Source organism: Taudactylus pleione, unplaced genomic scaffold (assembly GCF_031769625.1).
Source record: "Taudactylus pleione unplaced genomic scaffold, aTauple2 ptg000012l, whole genome shotgun sequence".
In the NCBI taxonomy this organism is placed as follows: Eukaryota; Metazoa; Chordata; class Amphibia; order Anura; family Myobatrachidae; genus Taudactylus; species Taudactylus pleione.
The window spans coordinates 12,939,637-12,961,181 of NW_028284415.1; the positions used below are offsets into that span (position 1 = coordinate 12,939,637).

At 45.4% G+C, this 21,545-nt stretch overlaps 1 protein-coding gene across 8 annotated transcripts in view; it reads right to left on the minus strand.

Moving 5' to 3' along the window:
• The window catches only part of QTGAL (queuosine-tRNA galactosyltransferase), a 567,623-nt gene that overhangs the window by 23,299 nt on the left and 522,779 nt on the right, over nucleotides 1-21,545 (minus strand). The gene's annotated exons all lie outside the window — the stretch shown is intronic.

Sequence of the window (21,545 nt, forward strand, 5' to 3'; positions counted from 1 at the left end):
TGCATTATGACTCCATTGCATTTTCGGCAAAAACATATGCCCAACGCTAGTAGAGTAGCACGGGACCTGGCGGCTCAGTTACAACAGGCAAATCGCTCTGCATGGTGTATTAAGGCTAGATGTATGAGGACACATCAGTAATCACCTGGGGAGTGATGGTGGGAATCAGATAGCTGCTGGTTATGGATGATTTGTAGAATTGCAAGTCAAGTGAGTGCAGCATTGCTTACTTGTTAAGAATAGTATGTTAATATACTGATTAAAGGTATGTGATTTAGGGCTCTAATCATCATCACTTAATTTCTACAAAAGCAGATGCAGATGTTAAGTTTTCGGACCATTCATCAAAAAGGTAACGCAGGAGATATCACAGATATCTTTTGGATCCCTCCGGCTCCTTCTGCCGGACGCCGGGGGCTTCTGTGCTCATGCATGACCTGTAGGTCACACAGACGTACTAGTGTCACTGCTCCAAAAGGAGTAGTTAAAAGTTCAGTGGAGACAGATGATTTTAGGATCAGGTGTCTCCGCACCGGAGCAATGATGAATTGCTCCGGCGCTTGCGACGAGTTCAAGTGTTAATTATCGGGTCGACCCTGATAATTAACATGATGAATAGAGCCCCTAATGATTGGACCATTGACCCTATAAATATGACATTGTATCTGCCCAGCCTGTTGCCTATAATGCCATTCAGCCACTGAAGATTAGCTTAGGCAAATGTTCCTTGTGCAGCACTGATGACAGTGACCTTTTATTTTACAGAAGCAATGAAAAAGCAGAATTATTGCCAGGGGATATTTCCGTTTTCCTGGACCGTTGTATACTGTATCTAAAAAAAAAACCAGCATATGCTCACGGGGCTGTTAATCAAACTTAGATTCGTCTCTTTAGCAGATTGAAAGTTTTCTTTGACCTGAAGCTGGCAGGAAACATACAGTGAGCGAGTTCCAGAGGTGAGGGTCAGAATTGTAAAAGAACACATTGGATGCAGGCAGGGGTAATGAGAGATGGGAGGGGTGATAAAAACTGTCCTGTTTCACTGTCTCCAATGACTCGATCTGTGGATAAAATCCATCTCTCTTTGACAGAGCATCTTTCCACATAATATCGTTTCCTCCTGCTTCCTCTCGGGACTCATTCCTTGCTCCTGTTACTGTGCAGCATGGAGCAGGTGTAAGGGCAGAGCTGAGCAGGCCTGTAAAACGCATTGTGTGGACAACGTTACTATGGGAATGAGCCATTCACAGTCTGGAAGACAACTTCGGAGAGATGCTGATGTAATGTAAGCTATTTCTCACCTGACGTGCATTGTCCAGATTCCAGCAGTCCTGTTTCTATCATTAGACTCATTTCCTGGGGATATACTTGTATTCAGATTTAATGTCATGGCTGAGGACAGGAGCCAGAGCCAGCAAAACTCTGTGCAGACTGATCCAGGGAACCAGCAGCCTGCACACCACAAAACCTCTGTATATGGCGTCATACTGTAACGGCTGCAATACCTGTGCAACAGTTCCTGCACAAGCCTGAGACACCAATTAGACCAACAAGGTTATATAACAAAAATCAAATAAATACATATCAAATATACATAAGTAAATATGTGAAAGATGTAGGCATCCATGTGTATATGTACAGTCAGGTGCATAAATATTGGGACATTGACAGAATTTTCATATTTTGGCCTCTATTCACCACCACAATGACTTTGACATGAAACCTGTCACATGAAATAGCTTTCGAGTTGATAGTCCCATTACTTTTGGCCCCTTAAAAAGTGGGAGACACATATAGAAACCGTTGTAATTCCTACACTGTTCACCTTATTTGGATGTAATTACCTTCAAATTAAATCTGAAAGTCTGCAGTTAAAGCACATCTTGTTTGTTTCATTTCAAAGCCATTGTGGTGGTGAATAGAGGCCAAATTCTGAAAATTCTGTCAATGTCCCAATATTTATGCACCTGACTGTATATTTCTCTATTATATACTAATTTATTTTTTAGGTGGAGATGTTTTTTGGCTCCCCAAAACATTCTTTTATGCTACAATACACGTTTCACGTGTACATATTTATACACATGGATGCATACATCTTTCACATATTTACTTATGTATATTTGATATGTACTTATTTGATTTTTGTTATCTAACCTAAACGTTTTCTAAGCACTGATGCTGATCTCACTGACAAAGGGAGATAGCTGATAGAAGTTCTGTATTTCAGCTGTAGGTGCCGGATTCTGGAAGTCTAACAGCCACCAACTAAACAAGGTTCTCTGGCAGCTGTAGAAATAGTTTCTGCTCTCCTTCTCTTCCAAGCCTCTCTCCCTGCAATCCCACCCATAAAGATCTATAAACGGGAACCTAAAAAAGTAAGGCCAAAACAATCCAGGACAAATGTATAAAAATTAGGACTGTCCTTTAACACAAGAGACAGCCAGGCTAGCATTTGGTTTCCATCTCTGACTATAATAATGTGTAGTGCAGTTTTTTTGTGTTAGTGTTGATAATTTAGAGGCCTGTTCAATTTCAGTATTTGTAAAATGTTAACAGGAACCCAGTTCCACAACTGTTTAATACACAGCGATGTTATGTTATTCCTTAGCAACACCAAAGCCACATAAGTCAGTTGTACCAATGTCACAGACAGCTTCCAGCTGGACGTGCACTCCCCTGCCTAGCGGAAGGGCTTGGCGGCACAATACATTGATAGCACTCACCTAAAGAGCACTCTTTTAACCAATAAAAAGATTATACAGCTGTTTTACAGCTGCAGGATTATCAGAGCCAGAATATATATCTTACATTCTGCACCAACTGTATAGCATTGCTTACGAAGATGAACAGTCATCAGTCCTTTCCCAAATCCTTCTTATTGCATTTCACTAAGAACAGTGCGTTCTGTGTAAAAAATGGTTGCCCTGCCAAATCACCTGTGATGGATATGTAAAGGGCCCCTTTCTGAAGACCCAGGAGACTTACTAACTGATCACAGAGTTTAAGCCAGAGGTAAAAAAAATACCAAGCTGAAATTTTAATTATAACCTTGCTGAAAGGCGTCTAATGTCACAGGCATAGAGGATTGCCAAAGCAAATCTTAGCAAAAGGTCAGTTGGAGGGAATGGTAGGAACTGTGCAGCAGTAATTGGAAGCAGACAGCAGGGCTGGTAAGGGGGATAAGACAGGTTACACCAACATTTCATCTTCAATGGTCTCTGTGATCTAGAAATAGGGGCAGCAGAGCCTTAAAGAAAGAGGATAAAAACATGAACATAAATAGATACTATATACACAGCAATAAAGATGGAGCAGTGAGAAGAGAAACAACACAACCAAGAGGAAGTAGGTAGAAGAGAGGAAATACAACAGAGAGGGAAATGAAAAGGGGGAATACAATATCAATGTATACAGTTAAAAAATTGGCAACAGATTCAAACGCTCCTTACATTTGGGTTTTGGGGTAAATTCTTACAATATTTTAAAGCCCTTTACTGTCTGCTACTGTTCTTGCAGGGAAGTTACTTTCAGATCCTTTTGACATTGCCAATGGGACTAGACAGGGCTGTCCTCTCTCACACCTTATATTTGCACTTGTCATTGAACCCCTTGCCAGGAGAATACGTGCTAACCCTGACATCGCCGGCGTAACTGTAGGAGAATCTCGGTACATGTTCTCCTTGTTCGACGATGATGTCCTCCTCCCCCTGACTAAACCTCTCACTTCCCTTCCTAATCTCTTTATGAGAACTCTCCCTATATGGAGAATTATCAGGTTACAAAACCAACCATAGCAAGTCTGAAGCCCTCCCTCTTCACCTCCTGAAGCGTTTGAGAAAACTGCTACAGTGAAATTTTGACATCACATGGAGGAAGGACTCCCTGATATACCTCGGGGTCCACATCACTAAAACCTATGACCACCTTTATAAGGCTAATTACCCACCCCTGTTTAAATCAATAGAACAGAACCTACTGCATAGGCAGATGTATTTCTTATCTTGGGTTGGTTGCATAGTTAAATGTCCTTCCTAAACTGCTATCATTATTTTAGACACTCCCAATTACAGTGCCACCTTGAGTTCTCAATCTCCTCCAGTCCTCATATTGCAAATACATTTGGAATGATAAAAAGCCCTGTATACGCAGAGATATTTTAGCTAGTTGGTCCTTTGACGGAGACCTGGGACTATGCATACTCCTTAGGTACTATAATGCCTCTCGCCTGAGTCAGTTGGTCGCTGGCACTCTCCCCGCTATACTAGGCATGGGTTGATCTGGAAGTTGATATGGTAGGAGTGGACTCCATCCTTCACTTGCCTTGGTTATTACGCAAACACAGACCTCGTATTGCTCTTTTAGTCCCTACACTCTCCAATTGGGACAATTTCAACAAGAACTTTGCCCTCTAAGCCTACGTCCCCTCAGACCCCTTTATGGAATAATCCCTCATTCCCTCCAGGCCAATCATCTACTATGGCATCAATATGGGGGCTGCAGGTTTCACCATAATATAGGAAAATTTGCCCCACAGTCCTTTGCAGCCATTCAGGAAAGGCATGGAATTCCCAACTCCTTTTACTATCTGCATTTACAAATTCACCATTTTATAACTTCCTTGTTGCCTTCTCCCACGAATAGCCCTTCCCCAGTGGAGAGGCCCTGTATATACAGACCCAATGATAGAGGAACCTTATCCGTCATTTATCATTCTATTCTGTCATTGGTGTCCTCCCACACCACCCTTGAACTTGCACAGGAGACGGATTTAGGCTTCTCATACCAGATGGTACTTGGTCACAAAGCTCTTCACCAGATGTATCCTACCACTTCTAGCCTGTGTTAGAGACATTGTGGTCAAATTGGTACTTTGCGGTTTGCACAAAAATGATCCCATTCGGGAATATGGCCGTATCTTTATATATACACTATAACAGCCCTTACTTCTCCCTGGTCTCCAACCACTCTACTCCTGTGTGCCCTCTCTCTCTCCCTGTTTCATTTTATCATTTTACCACTATCTCCTATCACCGGGTACTCCAGTGGCTACCCACATATTTTAGTTTATTGACCTTCACCATTTAAATTGATAAATAGTACACTAGTCCACCACATTCTCTATTTCCTACTTGAGCTTTTTTTTATATTGTAACATATAACAATGTAATTTTCAAGTTTTTCCATCTCCAATACTTTATCTTGTTTCCATTTTTGTGCAGTTTTTACTTGCTGTATTGTTATATACATATAATAAACGATAAAAGAAGTCGGTACCAAAATTGCTTATGTTAACGTGTCAACATGGTTCATGTGTCGACATCTGCAATATGTCGACATATAACATGTCTACATAGTCAAAATGTCGACAATAGAAAAACGTGGGAACAGGTAAAAAAAAAAAGAATGAACATGACAGAGAGGGGAACACAATAAATAGGAAGACGACATCACAACCAAGAGGGAGCAGGAAAAAGCGAGGGAACACAACACAGGGGGACCTGGAAATAGAGAGGGAACAGGGAAGAAGAGAGTTAGATCAAGCACAAACAAGAGTGAGCAGGGAGAAGTGTGGAGCACAACAGAGAGGGAAGGAACACAACAGAGAGGGAGCACAAGAAGAGATATAACACAATAAAGAGGACGCAGGAAAAAGAAAACTAAAACAAAAGGGAACTGGAAGAAGAGAGAAAATATAACAGGAAAAGTGGAAGAAAGCAGTACAAAGAGAGAAAACACAAAGAGGGAGCATGTATAAGAGAGTGAGCATGACAGAAAAGTAGCAGAGGAGGGAGAATACAACTAAATGAGGATCATAAGAAGAGTAAGGATACAACAGAAAAAAGCATGAAAAAGAGAGAAAACACAACAAATGGGGAGTAGGGACAAGAGAGTGAATGGATAATTGGCAAGGTGGTGAGAGAACACACAAGAAATAAGTGGTGGGGATAGAGAAAACACAAAAGTAAAGGGACAAAGAGAGAATACAAAAGCAATAAACATAAGAGAGAATACAAAAGAGCAAGAACAAATTACATAGACAGGGGAGGGATGACACAAAACAAAAGGGTCAGTATAGAGTGAGTACTAAGAGAAACGGGGCAGGAGATATTGGGGAAACGTAATACTGTAAGTTGCGATTTTTCGGTGAGCGTAAACTTGCTGGAACCTGTGAGTTTTCGTCAAGTTGGAACATACTCTCATTGAATGTAATAGGTTGCAAGTTTGAGGCTGACTCTGCAACGGTTCAGTGATGTGTGGCTTGTTATGAAGCCACACTTGAGGACATTCCAGCATGTTTGCTGGGAAACCAGCACTGCTGTCCACTGACCTGGGGCTGGTGGAATCATAGTGGGGGGATGCCCACACTGCCAGTCCATGGTTACACTAGTTCTGGCTGGTCAAGCCCACTGCTGGAATTGGCATAATTGGGGGGACTCCATGCTTTTTATCCAATAACAGCCTAAGCACAAATGCTTATGCTGGTTATGTCATGAGAGGGGACCCTATGCTTTTAGTAAATAATTTTAGATACAATATTAAAATAGATGGACCACAGTGAGAGAGCTTCATTAGAAGCAATCTCACTGCCTTCTGTCCTGTCTATTGTTTGCAAGATACTCTGGTATGATTCCGGCGAGTTTACAAGTCACTGACTATTACACCGACAAATTGTATGTTTAATGAATAAGCATCTGGAGGGCATGTTATGTTGCTCTGAACCTGTTAGGGTGTAGATTCTATTACGTGCAGAGGTGCAGCACGAAGCCCAGGGCAAGTGCATACTACAGTGCCCCACCACCACCACAGACACACACACACACAGTATTGATGTGTGTCCTGTGAGGGGACATAGCCAGCATGAGGGCCAAGTTGAAGTGACAAAAAACTAATATGGGAAGTGTTGGCTGTATCATGATGGACTCACTGGGAGCAGTCCAACTAAGGCCCGTATTCAATTTGAGCCGAGCCGCGATACTTTCGCAGGCGAAAAGTATCGCGCCCATCCCTGCTTTACCACGTATTCAATATGGAAGTACGCGAAAACGTGACCCGGTGAAACTGAAACAGGCGGAAAGTACTGTCATTTTTGGGGGAATAAGCCTCACACCCCTCAACAGATGCTCTGACATGGGTGTTAGCTATGGTACCCACCGATTTGGCTTGCTGAAGGTATTTGGTGATTTCAAACGGGCTCAATAGCTGTAAAACAGCATTTTTCTATACGTGATGCAGAATAGTATTTAGGAGCAGAAAATAACTTATCCCAGCAAATTTGGGGTACTTGAAAATGGGGGTCAGCATATTTAAAAGTTGCTAAAGTGAAGTTGAAAAATCCACCTGCCGCAAACACCTGCAATAAAAAAAAAACACTTGGGGCATACTTGGGGACCACCCCAGAGTCAAGTTTGCTAGTTTTTAAGTTTGTACCCAACATTTTTTTTTCGCCCCCTTTTACAAAGTCATTTTTTGGGGTGTCCTTAAGTATTTTTTTTTTATTTTTTTGACACAGGTTACCTTTGGGGGACTGTCTGAAGGCTGCGCGGGGGTTCCCGCAACGTTGCACCAGCCCAGTGAAATGAGTGACAGGAGAGGCCGTTTGTGGGTGGTAACAGGGGCAGGACACTAATAACGGGGGTGTGGAGGTGTGAAAGCAGGCATGACTCGGTGTTTCAACGCCGTTTTTAAGTCGTGCATAATTAACAGGCAGCGTCATAGTACACGTCACATGCCTGTTTTTTACACTGAAGTCCTCGCAGTGCTTGCGGCAGGGTAAGGCAACCACAAGCGCTAAGATCACTACCGATGGTGCTCGATGTACCAGTGTTTTAATACACTTCATGGAGATGACGTGCGCTAGTGGGCGTCTCAACATAGGCTAATGGGTGTCTGCATACACAGAGCGATCGCTCGCACAGCCAAAGTGGGTGTGCTTATGCCTTGGCGAACGAGCGCTTCCCATGTCGTCACTTTGAAAAATTTGCATATGTTGGATGCGAGCGATCGCATCTAGCGAACGGGTCTGAATCAGACCCTGTATGTGGAGCAGTGTTGGGCAGTGTGTGGAGGGGAGAGCAGTGTTAGGCAGTGTGTGGAGGGGAGAGCAGTGTTAGGCAGTGTGTGGAGGGGAGAGCAGTGTTAGGCAGTGTGTGGTGGGGAGATCAGTGTTAGGCAGTGTGTGGAGGGGAGAGCAGTGTTAGACAGTGTGTGGTGGGGAGATCAGTGTTAGGCAGTGTGTGGAGGGGAGAGCAGCGCTAGACAGTGTGTGGAGGGGAGAGCAGCGTTAGGGATGTATTTTTATGCATCCTGCATACAAATAAAGGAAAATGTCTCTGTACCTATGTGCAGTCCTATGATGGCTCAGGAGTGCCACCATCCTCATGGATGGGAAGCAGGCTTGGATAAGTGGATAAGATGTACTCACAGTTTACGCCAATAGCATAGGACACTGGATACACACTGGACACACTGCAGGATTGTGGCAATTCAGTGTATTCAGTCTACTAGGTCAGATGAGACCTGCGGTCATTGCGGGACTTCTGGGTAACAGGGATTTAGAGCAGGTTGCCCAGAGTGTCAGTCTGAATGCAGATGAGAAGAGGTGCTCACTCACCACTGTGCTTGTAGTTCCAGTGCATAGGGAACAGAGGTCATATTGCGCAGTCTGTGTATATGAAAAGCTGCACCCCCTATGGTAAGAAACTACAGCAGCCAGATGTGAACATTTTTGCAGTGTTCCGCCAGAGAATAATCCCGCCGTTCTATTTAAAACATTAATAAACAAAAAAAGCATGGCTTACATGCTATGATTGTCGCCCTCTACCAGAGCCAGTATAGGTGTGTTTTTATAGTGATGGTGGGGTTTTATTTGATGGCGGCTCTCCGATGGCAGCCACTAACAAATGGTGTGGAAGTGATGGCCATTCGATGTTAAAATACAGCTAAATTCAGCTGTTTAACATCAACAATGGCCACGAGTCGCTTTTTTTTTTTGTGTGTATGTGCAAACCATTTCAATGTTTTTTCTATGTAATTGTTTTGATATGATACTTAGTTATCAGCGCATCGAATGTTTTGATGGGGAAGCCTAGCCATCAATGATGGCTGGCTTACGATGTCCAGCGCCCGAATACAAGCAAAACCTGCTCAGCCAACGCTGTGCCCCTGCACATGTGACTTCAATATTGCCAGAAACTTGCAGGAAAAATGCCTCTTTCCAAAAATTGGAGGCTATAACATTCTCCTCACTGAGGGCCTCATTCATCGAGTTTTATCACTCAAAACGAGTGATGAAACTAGCTGTGTATGACAAATGGTGCTCCAGCCAATCAGCTCCCAACTGTCATTTTTCAACATATGACAGTTGGGAGCTGATTGGCTGGAGCACCATTTATCATACGCAGCGAGTTTTATCACTCGTTTTGAGTATAAAACTGGTTGATGAGTGAGGCCCTGAGAGAGCTGACAGATGGCCTAGGGGAGAAAGACAACACAAAAAGAAAGGGCAGGTAGCAGAGAACACAAGTGAATGTAATAGAGAAATAATACAAAAGAAGGGGCAGGAGCAAGAAATACCAGCAAACTGGGCTGTAACAAAATCTAACTCCTATTATTCCTAATAATGTCAGTAGTAATAATAATAATAATAATAATGATGATGATGGTGCCTTTCCACATTAGCAAATATAAGAAAAAACCTTCCTGACCAGATGATCTTCAAGGTGACTGGAATGTTGGTTAGTATGAAAGTCTGTGCATAGCTGCTGCACCGTGGGATATATAAATATCCAATCAATAACACAGAGTATGCCTCACCAGCTGTGCAAGTGACCCAGCACGGCTGAATTATTGGAAAACCTGCAGGACTGCCCACCTCATACCTGATCTCAGTATTGTAAAATTGGGTTGACAATGATAAACTCATATCACATCTCTTTATATCTGCCCTGTTCCTTTTATGAGGAAAAAAACATATTTCATCTAACCGCCTTTCTTTCCTCCTACTCCCTCCTTGACCCATTTCAGTCTGTCAGTCTGGCTTCCGTTCTCTCCACTCCACTAAACTGCCCTCATGAAAGTCAGCAATGACCTCCTTGCTGCCAAATCCAAGGGCCATTACTCTCTGCTCATTCTCCTTCACCTCTCTGCTGCTTTTGACACTGTGGACCAACCTCTCCTCCTGCAAATCCTTCACTCCCTTGGTCTATGTGACACTGCCCTCTTCTGGCTGTCATCCTACCTCTCTGACCGTTCCTCCTCTGTCTCTTCTCAATACTCCTCTTCCTCAGTTCTATTCAGTGGTGTAACTACGGTATTTGGAGCCCCCAAACCCACCATGTATGTGAGTGTGCCGAAAAGTGGGCGTAGTCACATGCCACAAGGAGCATGGTCACTGGAAAATGGAGGTGTGTCAACATGACATACCACCATTTCTCGTCACTCTGGGAACATTCCTTTCCATTCCAATTGCACCTTAATGCCCCCAGTAGTAGTGCCCCTCTTGCAATGCCCACTGTAGTAGTGTCCCTTATGCAATGTCCCCAGTAGCGGTGCCCCTTATGCAGTCCCCCCTGTAGTAGTGCCCCTTATACAGTGCCCCCAGTAATGCACCCTTATACAGTGCCCCCAGTAATGCCCCTTATACAGTGCCCCCAATAGTGCCACTTATACAGTGCCCCCAGTAATGCACCCTTATACAGTGCCCCCAGTAATGCCCCTTATACAGTGCCCCCAATAGTGCCACTTATACAGTGCCCCCAGTAATGCACCCTTATACAGTGCCCCCAGTAATGCACCCTTATACAGTGCCCTCAGTAGTGCCCCTTATACAGTGCCCCCAGTAATGCACCCTTATACAGTGCCCTCAGTAGTGCCCCTTATACAGTGCCCTCAGTAGTGCCCCTTATACAGTGCCCCCAGTAATGCCTCTTATACAGTGCCGCTAGTGGTCCCCCTATGCAGTATCCCCAGTAGTGCCCCTTATACAGTGCCCCCAGTAGTAGTCCCCCTATATAGTGCCTCCAGTAGTAATCCCCCCTATGCAGTGCCCCCAGTAGTAGTCCCCAATATGCAGTGCCCTCCCCCCCATGCAGTGCCAGTGCCCTTTGCATATGTATGAAAAAGGCACACACAAAAAAAAACACCACTTACCTGAATCCCCGTTCCTGGGCCCGCCGCTGTCCGCTCTTCCATCCTCCCGGCCAGCTCAGGACGTCTCTCCCATCACCCACTGAGTGAGCTCCAGCCCGACTCCGACCGTGGGTGCAGCAGCCAATGAGAGTCTGTCTGACTCTCATTGGCTGCCAAAACAAACACACCGCCGCCGGGTATTACGAGTGTACTACCCGGCAGCGGTGTTTGTTACTGTGTAGTGATCACACTGACTTGAAACCAGTGTCCTGGGCCGCGGCACAAACACATCGCGCACGCCGCCGGTCCGATGGCGCCCAGGGCACGTGCCTTGCTCGACCCACCCTAGATGCGCCACTGGTTGTATCTGTATAGAAAATGTCCATCCAATTAAACTGATTTATATACTGTACATATATTTACATATCAGAAAAGACTACATTTACAATTCACCAATCATACCCCAAGAGCAATATACCACTCTTATGTATATCATTGATAATCTCTACATCTCCTCACACTATAGCTAGCACCTTCATATCCTGTCTTCCTGCGCCTGATTCTGAGTCACACGCAGCAGGGTGTATTGGCAGCTGCCTGTCTGTGAGTTTATGCAAATGCCATTAAAACTCCTTCCCTTGTGTACATCCGTGCGGCTGAATGTGCAAGGTCTGAGATGCCCACTTTTAGCATCTGTGCACGCTGTAATACTGATTGGTGCATCCTCATACGCCACCATCGGTCGCACCATCAAAACTTGCACCAGCCCTATTCCAAGTGCAGTGTCTCCATCTGACCACAGCCTTCTATGCCTGCGTCTGTGCATTTGGGAACTTGACACGCGTGCAATACTCCCATACTACCCCACTGAACGGACCGTGTTTTGCATGCACTAGTAGCCACTGCTCAGGAACGACCATCACTTTGCTGCCACATTTCTGATACCGTCTAACCTGATCGCAACAGCACCTTTGTGCGTATGCTCTGTGTAACACATGCGCCGTGGGATATTTCCACACATGCCGGGCTGCAAATAATCTCACACCTATGAGAATATCGGCACTGTGTGCACCTCAGAATCAGGCCCATAAAACCTTATCCCAGAACTCCATCACTTATCACTTTCTTGTTACACATCCTCTCACACCTCATTATTATTATTCTTACTTTATTCTTGTATATGACAGTGAAGGGATTACATATTATTTAGTTATCACTCTATACCACACTCTTCACTATCATTTACAACAAAAACGGTCTGAGACATTTATTAATGTTGTTTTTAAGTATATCGCAGACTATTTCCCGCCGAATGTAACATTCCAACTTACACATTTATTATATTTTCATTCAAATGTTATCCTCTTATTCTACTATCATGTATTATATTTCTACACATAACTTCATTATTCATTCTCCATGTCGTTTACTTTTTTTTTTCTCACAACGGTTGGGTACACATTATGTGATATGTCGTTCAATCAGCCAACTATGACAGATCGCATAGTGCAATGGCGAGTGATACTGTATATCGGCATGCCTGGCTGTGTGTATGAGCGACCCGCCGACCGCCCTTACACTGACTAAAGGGATCTGCTGGTGACTGACATCTCAACTGGGCGTGGAAATTTAAATGCACTTCACAAAACCACTTGAAATTTCTACTAGCTCTAAGCTGGTGGACATGGGCTCTCAGAATCAATATACTATAAGTTTCAGTGCGCTACCATGTAGCATTTGGTATGGGATTGTCAGTCCCTAGGTAAGTATACAATAATAATAGATTTAAAAGGAACCAGCGCTAAATAAACAATATTTTAAAAGATATATCAGAAAAACGGATGTGACTTTAGTAAAACAAACATGAGATATGGTAAGAACTTACCCTTGTTATCTTTATTTCTACGAAGTCCATATGGTTCCACAGGATACCTTGGGTGATGACGTCAGGCACGGACACCACAGAGTTAAATTTTCAGCCTCCCAGGATGCACCAGGGTCCCTCTCCTATACCCCGACCCCGAGCCCATGCAACTCAGTTTCGTAACAAGCCATAGGCCTGAGGAGGAGAACAAAGAGAGAGAAGAAAGTCTGGAACACACAAGAATCACATTCTCACCAGAAGGAAATGGAAAAACTGGTGACCAGATCAAAGCACATCTGCAGCACAGGTGCTACAGGGCGGGAGTCCTGTGGAACCCTATGGACTTCATAGAAATAAAGATAACAAGGGTAAGTTCTTACCATATCTTATATTTTCTACTTCAGGGTCCATAGGGTATCCGCAGGATACGTTGGGGATGTCCCAAAGCATTATCCTTTAAGGGTGGGGACGCTCCTGTGCTGGAAGGAGAATCCGCCGCCCGAAGGAACCATCCTGAGAGGTGAAGGTATCAAAAGCATAATACCTTACAAAAATATGGACAGATAACCATGTGGCTGCCATTCACAGCTGAACAGCTGAGGCGCCACGTCGAGCTGCCCACGAAGGACCGACAGACCTAGTTGAAGAGCTTTAATAGAGGATGGAACAGGAAGGCCCTCAGGAGTGTAAGCCTCAGAAAACGCCATGCGAATCCATCCTGCCAAAGTTAGCGTAATGGCAGGCCAACCCTTTTTATGGAAACCATAAAGGAGAAAACCGAGAGTTCGATTCCTAAATGGACTGGTACAGTCAACCTAAATTCTTAGAGCCCGTACCACGTCCAAGGAGGCCTCACCAGCAGACAGGTCTGGGGAAGTAAAGGCCGGTACTGCAATTTCCTTATTGATATGGAAACTAGATACCACCGTAGGTAAAACACCAGGGCAAGTGCAAAGCACTGCCCTGTCCCTAGGAAAGATGAGAAAAGGGAGGTCTACATGACAGAGCCCCCCATTCTGAGACCCTTCTGGCCAAATCAATGGTCAGAAGGAATACAGTCCTAGCCGTAAGCCATTTTAAATCCACTGAGCCCAGTGGATCAAATGGCGGTCCTCGGAGAGCCCTAAGTACCACAGCCAAATCCCAAGCAGCTACAGGTGGAACAAAGGGATGCTGAATACAAAGTACACCCTGCACAAAGGTGCGGACATCAGGAAGATTAGCAATCCTACGATGAAACCATACTGACAGGGCAGAAACCTGCACTTTCAGAGAAGCAAGGTGAAGACCGTGATCTAAGCCCACCTGTAGGAAAGCCAACACTCTGGATATCCGGAATACCCGAAGAGCATAGCATCTAGGGCGACACCACTGAAAGAAAGTATGCCATACCTGATGGTAAATTATTGCAGATAAAGGCTTCCGAGCTCTTAGCATGGACAGAGCCCCTGTTAACTATAGAGCTGGAAAAACCCCTAAACCTTAAGAGGGCAGTCTCAACCGCCACACTGTCAAAGACAGACAACTCAGGTCTAGGTATTGGCCAGGACCCTGAGACAACAGGTCCGGGTGTAGAGGCAATAGCTTCAGAGTGTCAACTGAGAGGCTCCGAAGATCTGAGTAATAATGCCGTCCGACCCACGCTGGAGCTATCAGCAGGAGCGTGCCTCCTTCTTGCTATTACTGGAGGAAGAAGGGAGAACGGAGGGAAGAGGTACACAAACTGGAAGGTCCACCGGACCGACATACGTCTACCAGAAGAGTCTCATCTCTGAAAGGCTCCACTTGTTCACCAGTAGATTGAACACCTCCTGGTGAAGAGGACATTTCCCTGAATGCACTTCTTGACGGCTGAGAAAGCCTGCTTTCCAGCTGAGGATTCCTGAGATGAACACTGCCGATGATAGCAGGGATATAGCCTTCCACCCAAGCCAGAATTCGGGACACCACTGTCAGTGTCGCCTGACTTCTGGATCCTCCTAGGTGGTTTACGTAAGCCATCGTGGTGGCGTTGTTAGACTGTACCTGCACAGGATTTCCGTGGAGGACATGTACTGCCTGCTGGAGAACCTTGAATACTGCTCAAAGTTCTCAGATGTATATGGGAAGGCCAGATTTTGCTGGTGTCCACCTGCCCTGGAACAAGTGTGGACCCATCACTGCTTCCCAGCCTCGGATACTGGTGTCCGTCATCAGATGGACCCTGTCCGCAATTCCAAAGGGGGTGCCCCTTGTTTAGGTGAGTTGTCTGCAGCCACCAGGCCAGAGAGAGAAAGCACTATTGACTTTATCCTATGGGGCAACCCATCCCATTCGGAGAGGATCAATTTTTTTCCCGAGGTTTAGAGTGAAACTGGGTACTCTCCACCATGTCGAACATTGACACCCTGGAACCCAGTAACCACATTGCCGAGTGAATAGACACTCGGTGACTCTGCAGGCAACTGCGTACCTTTGCCTGTAATGCAGAGATCTTTTCCTCAATCACAAAGATCCACTGATGTTGGGATATGGAGCTTCCTCTGTGAAGAACCAGAGAGGACTCTTTCCAGTTTATCAGCCAACCATAACTTAGCAACACAGATATTGTCAGTTGCAGATGGCACTGAAGTATCTCTGGAGACCCTGGTAACAACAGGAGGTCTCCCGATAGGGTAACAAGCTGACCCCCTGCATCCGCAGGTGGGCTGCCATAACTGCCATGACCCTGATAAACCCTGAGGCGTGGAGGCCAGACCAAGGGGCAATGCCTGAAACTGGAAATGTTGATCGACCATTGCAAACCTGAGGAATACACTGGTGTGTTAAGAAAATAGGGATATCCAGGTAGTCACCCTGAATATATCCAACAACACCACAAAATGCCCAGGCTCCATTGAATGATGGAACACAGGGTCCCCCTCCTGAACCGAGGAACCCTCAAGAATTTGTTGAAGGATTTGAGGTTGAGGATGGGCCGGTAAGACCCATTGGGTTTCTGTACCAGAAAGAGGATGGCTTAATACCCCGTTCCCCTTTGGGACAACGGAATAGGCACTATAACTCCTGCCTGGAGCATAGAGTGTAACACCCTCAAAAATGTCAGGGCCTTGTCTTGAATCGACAGAAGACCTGTAACGAAAAACCATCTGGGAGGCCTTTACCGGGAGGAGAGGACATACCTCTAAGAAACCACTTCTCTCACCCCAGTGTCCGTGGTGGTCAGACACCAGCACTGGGCGAACTGGAGAAGCCGGCCTCCAACTCTGGGATCCCCCGAGAAAAAGCCCGTCCCGTGAGGCTGAAGGCTTATAGTCCAACTTGTGAGTAGGCCAAGCCTGTTTGTATGGCTGAGCAGATTTCCTGGCTACTGACTGACTTGGAAAGCTGTATTTTAGACTTACCCTGGCCCCAACAGGGCCGAAAAGACGAAGCCCCAGACCCTGATGGGACTGTAGCCGATGGCAGACACACAGACGTAGCTGCTGCCTGCGGGGTCACAATTGTGTCCAGATGAGGGCCAAACAGGACCTGTTCCTTAAAAGGCAAAGCATTCCAAATGGAATCTGCGTCCGCTTTCCAAGAGCGCAACCACAGGGAGCGGCAAGCCGCTACTGCTGCCGAGGAGATTCTGGAAAGGAGTAGGCTATATGTAAGACTGTCTCATTATGAACGTGGCTGAGTCTCTGAGATTAGCCACTATTCACCTGCTCTGCTGGAGAGTCAGTGTGCAGAGATCCAGTTACCTACCCAGCGCTCCATGGCTCTGGACCCCCCAGCACATGGCCATAGCCGGCCTGGAAGCCCCTCCAGCAAGGGAATAATTGGATTTTAGGTATATTTGCACCTTGCAATCTGTAATATCCTTCAAGGAGGGCATGGGCAACGTAGCACTCCTCACTAGGCGTGTAACATGAGTATCTACCCGTAGAGGTATCTCCCATTCGGAAAAGTAAGTATCCGCAAAGGGGTATGCAAAGGTCAAGTGTTTTTGAGGCTGGAACCGCTTACCCGGAATTTCCACACCTCCTCTAAATGATCCACCTGGCCAGATAGAGGAATTACAGTGGCAACACCCTTATCCTTAAAGAAGGCATATTTGGATTTGGCCACGGGGATATGTAATAACCAAAGCCACACGGACTGCCCGTATAAGGCCAGGTCTATAGACTCTAGACCCAGACTCCGCCTCCTTTGCACAAAGGGGCTTGTGTCTGAAAAAGCCAATAATGTCACCGTCATCAGACGTCATGTCCTCATTATCCTGAGCTGTCTGAGACCCGAAAGGCCGTTTAGAAGGCCGCAATGATGACTCCCTCTGTAAAATGTCCGTCAGGTGCTGTACCATTTGGACAATAAATTCACCCACACAGGCTCCTGCGAGACCTGGGGGGGCAAAAAACAGGATACACTGGGGTACCATCAACTGCCCAGGGACCCCAGCACGTGATGAGACCACCACTTGCTGCGATAACCCCCTATGGGGAAACGCAGGGGGCGTTGTCCACAAGGGTTGTAAGCGCCTTAGCCAGCCCAGAGCAGTCCCTTTTTGTGTAGGCACAGTGACAGAAATGGGGCGTGATATATAATACAACATGCCCTCCATAAACCGTCAGCGTCTACATATCCCTCCGCTAACTGCACATTATATTAGTACATTATAGCTTGAAGAGGATATCCTCGTTCACTCTCCGACATGATGAGTGTGAACGGAGCGTATGTGACTTCCCACACAGAAAAACCACGTTTACTGTGAGGTAATAAACACCCTGCAACACCGCACCGCAAGGGCTGTAGCAGAAGAAGAACAGGGATAGTAAAATGGCTGACAGTCAGAAATGAAAGTACAGGCAAACAGCGCTAGCATTTAAGTCACATACAATGCAAAAATAACATCCTGCATTACAAACACTGTGATCAACTACACAGACCAGAGCCTGGTAGGAAACAGTGCTGCATACACTGACCTTAATTGAAGGAGAGGCATGCGGAGAACCCAGACCGCAATGGCAGCTGTATCAGCTTCCAGCAGCATTTGCCATCTCTAACACATGTAGTGAGAAAAATGGCCACCGAGGAGCAGAGAGGAGGCAGGCCCGGGGGAGGAGCGCTGACACAGCCCGCTCAGAGCGCTGTTGAAAAGGGTACTGTGCAGCGGGGGAGACGCCGGCTGTGAGACAGGGAAGGCGTTCTCCCCTGACATGCTATTAACCCCTGGGACACCGCGCTGTAATGCACACACTGCGGTCCGCTGTCCCTGGTTATCTACTGGAAGGCGCAGGATCAGTACCTGGCTCCACGTACAGCCGGTCCCCAGGGAGCCTCCTGCCTGGGGACCAAAAGGACTGTGTTACTAGCAGGTGTCCACCACGGGATCCCGCCGCTTACCTTGTCCCCCGTAAATCCGGCCACAGTCCCGGTAGAAGGGTCACCGCTAGCTGTGACCCCAGCTACCTACCAGCATTCCCGGATCGGTACCGGCGTTCTGGTACCGGCGGGGTGTAGGAGCGACAGCATGGACGTCAGTACTGACTGTCCATGCTGTACAGCTCATCTTGTGCAGTCACAACTGCTCTTGAAGAAAACTTCAGGGGCCATTACAGCCCCACTCTGTGAATGTGATCCGACTCCTGGCCGGACACTCACGAAACTGGGTTGCCTGGGCTCGGGGGCGGGGTATAGGAGAGGGACCCTGGTGCATCCTGGGAGGCTGAAAATGTAACTCTGTGGTGTCCGTGCCTGACGTCATCACCTATACCCCAAGGTATCCTGTGGATACCCTATGGACCCTGAAGAAGAAATTCAATTTATTGAATATAGCAATAGGATAAAATAGAGCTATTGGATAAACAATATTATCATCCTTTTAACGGTGATTGACCCTCCTAGTATGGTGGTAATATTAGGACTCGCTCCCAAATGACTGAGTTCATATGCAGCAATAATTACCAAGCAGTTAAGACGGAATGGTATACAGTCCTCTTAGCGTACAAATCGCATGTGCCGAGGCTGTCAGTTAAGTCCACTTGTAGCTGTAAATCAGAAAGGGGCCTTTTAAACGTCCAAAGTCCACATAGGTCCAATCGGTATTGGGTCACTTTTCAAACCGTGCAGATGTTGTTTAAAACGGCTTAACTCGTTTTGCTTGGTAATTATTGCTGCATATGAACTTAGTCATTTGGGAGCGAGTCCTAATATTACCACCATACTAGGAGGGTAAATCACCGTTAACAGGATGATATATTGTTTATCCAATAGCTCTATTTTATCCAATTGATATATTCAATAAATTGTATTTTTTTTACTAATGTCACATTCATTTCTCTGATATATCTTTTAAAATATTGTTTATATAGCGCTGGTTCCTTTTAAATGGACCTGGGTTCTAATGCTTTTAATGGGATTCATTCTGTGCCTCTATTGTTGCACATTTTGAGCTTTACACACAAGATAGGCCTTTTCAGTTCCAGTATCCCATCTCATAATTTAAGCCATGTATTTGGGTAAACAGAGCACTATTTTAGGAGGAAAGTTTAGTTGTTTAATTTGAAAAAAAAAGTGGTGGAATTAAAGTAGTAGGAAGACAGATTTTGGTGTGACGCGGACATGCTGCGCAGTGCACCCCTTCAGGTTCAGGGGGTACGGTATTCTCCCAAGTTCATTAACATGGTGTTTTGCTGTGCCTCTTAAATTACCTCCAGCGACATTTATTCTCATGTTCAGCACAGGGGAAAGAGAACAATTGAGGCAATTATACAAATGACTATATCTAAGTTAAGTAAGTTTTCTTACTCCAGTTATGAGATACTTCTCCTGACCACTAATAAAACTCATATCTATAGGGAATCATTCAGAAGCAGGTGGGTCTGTGCACGATACATGAATATGATCCAATACAGGGATAGGGGAATAAACAGGGGCACACGTGTACATTATGGAATAGGGGCCATATTTCAGAGGTAATGACAACCTGGGAAATTGGGAGAGACTGATCTCTCAGGAGACCTGGGCAGGGTTTATACGGATGATGCTGTCTAAGCTGTCTGTGCTGCATTAGCTGCAGGGATAAATACAACCTCTCTCTTTAGAGAAATATATGATCCAGCTGTCACATATATTCATTCTTGCTGCCCCTGTATTTCCTAAAAGGGATATTACCAGCATATTCAAAATACATTATCTTAATCTCACACTCTTTATTTGTTACTACTATGCATTCAGCTTACCAGTTAAATATATGTAACATATATACAGTATTATTGCTAAACTTTACTATGTAGTCCACTGTCAATATTAGTAGATTAGTGACCTAACCCCCAGTATTTTGCCCAAGCCTAATCCTATTTTATCTCCTGATGTTATTACATATGCTTGATATTTTTTGTTACTGTCAAATTCCAATATAAATTGATTAGAAGTGTTGTATAAATGTGGTCAATTCACTTTGTTATATAATTTTGCTAATAGTTGTAAATCAGTTTGGTTTCTGCAGACGACTGAGTGCAGAAGGCCCCACACTTTTAGAGATTAACGTGGTGTTAATATATTTATACATTTCTGGAAATAATATCTACAAATACTGTGAGTTCTGGTGTCATCGCTAATAATCAACGTGTTCTTATGTCATCACACCAGTGTCCATTAAGAGAGCAGGTGTATTATAAGGAATAATGCATCCCCTACCATAAATTATTATGTATATAGAAAGACCCTTAGATTTATTTTACCTGCATTAAAGTAGAGATTTCCTTCATGACTAATAATATCCATATAATTAACAGTAGAAAGTTGCATTATTCCAAACCTATACTATATACTAATAATAAAGAATGTTGTGTCTGTGTTTCAAATCAGCAGAAAAAGTACTGAAACCGATTTTCATGAAAACTGCATCGTTTGTAGTGGACACTCCTAGAAATAATCTGCACTTTGTTTTATCTCCATCCGTCAAATTAAAGCTGAACAATAACGAAAACAAAATTTATTGACATCTTCAATGCAAGAGATAGGTGTGCCACCATGTGTGCGACCGGTAAGGGGTGCGGGGAGAGGTGCTTTGGGCCTGTGTTCACTTGAATAGGATACGCTACATAGCAGTGGGTGCACTGGGCACTCAGTGACATTGGTGAGTGGTGGGCGCCAGCAGTCTGTGCATCATGATGGGGGTACGGGTTACACCAGGGTGCCACCCTCGGAGGGACACCAAAATGCCGGCTCCTCTGTAGTGACAGGAGCTTAGTGCTGCAGTGTGACTTTCTCCTGCAGCACCCGACTCCTGTCATACAGCCCAGTCTCTGGGGGCAGCCCATCATCTCCGGTGATGCTGGGCTGTCCCCGGAATGATGTTATCGGGATCCCCCGTGAGGCCACGTCCCTTTATTTAGGCCATGCCCCTTTTCAGCCCGGCGCGCCTCTGGTGCACAGGGGGTATCCAGAGTGCCTACTGGGTGTCACCAGACCCGGTGACGCTTCTGGTCACGTGGGCCACTCCCGCGACAGGGTCCCTATGCAAAACAATATAACTAGTTATATAAGAAAATGTTGGCAAAAGAGATTTCTTCGTGTGCGGAGT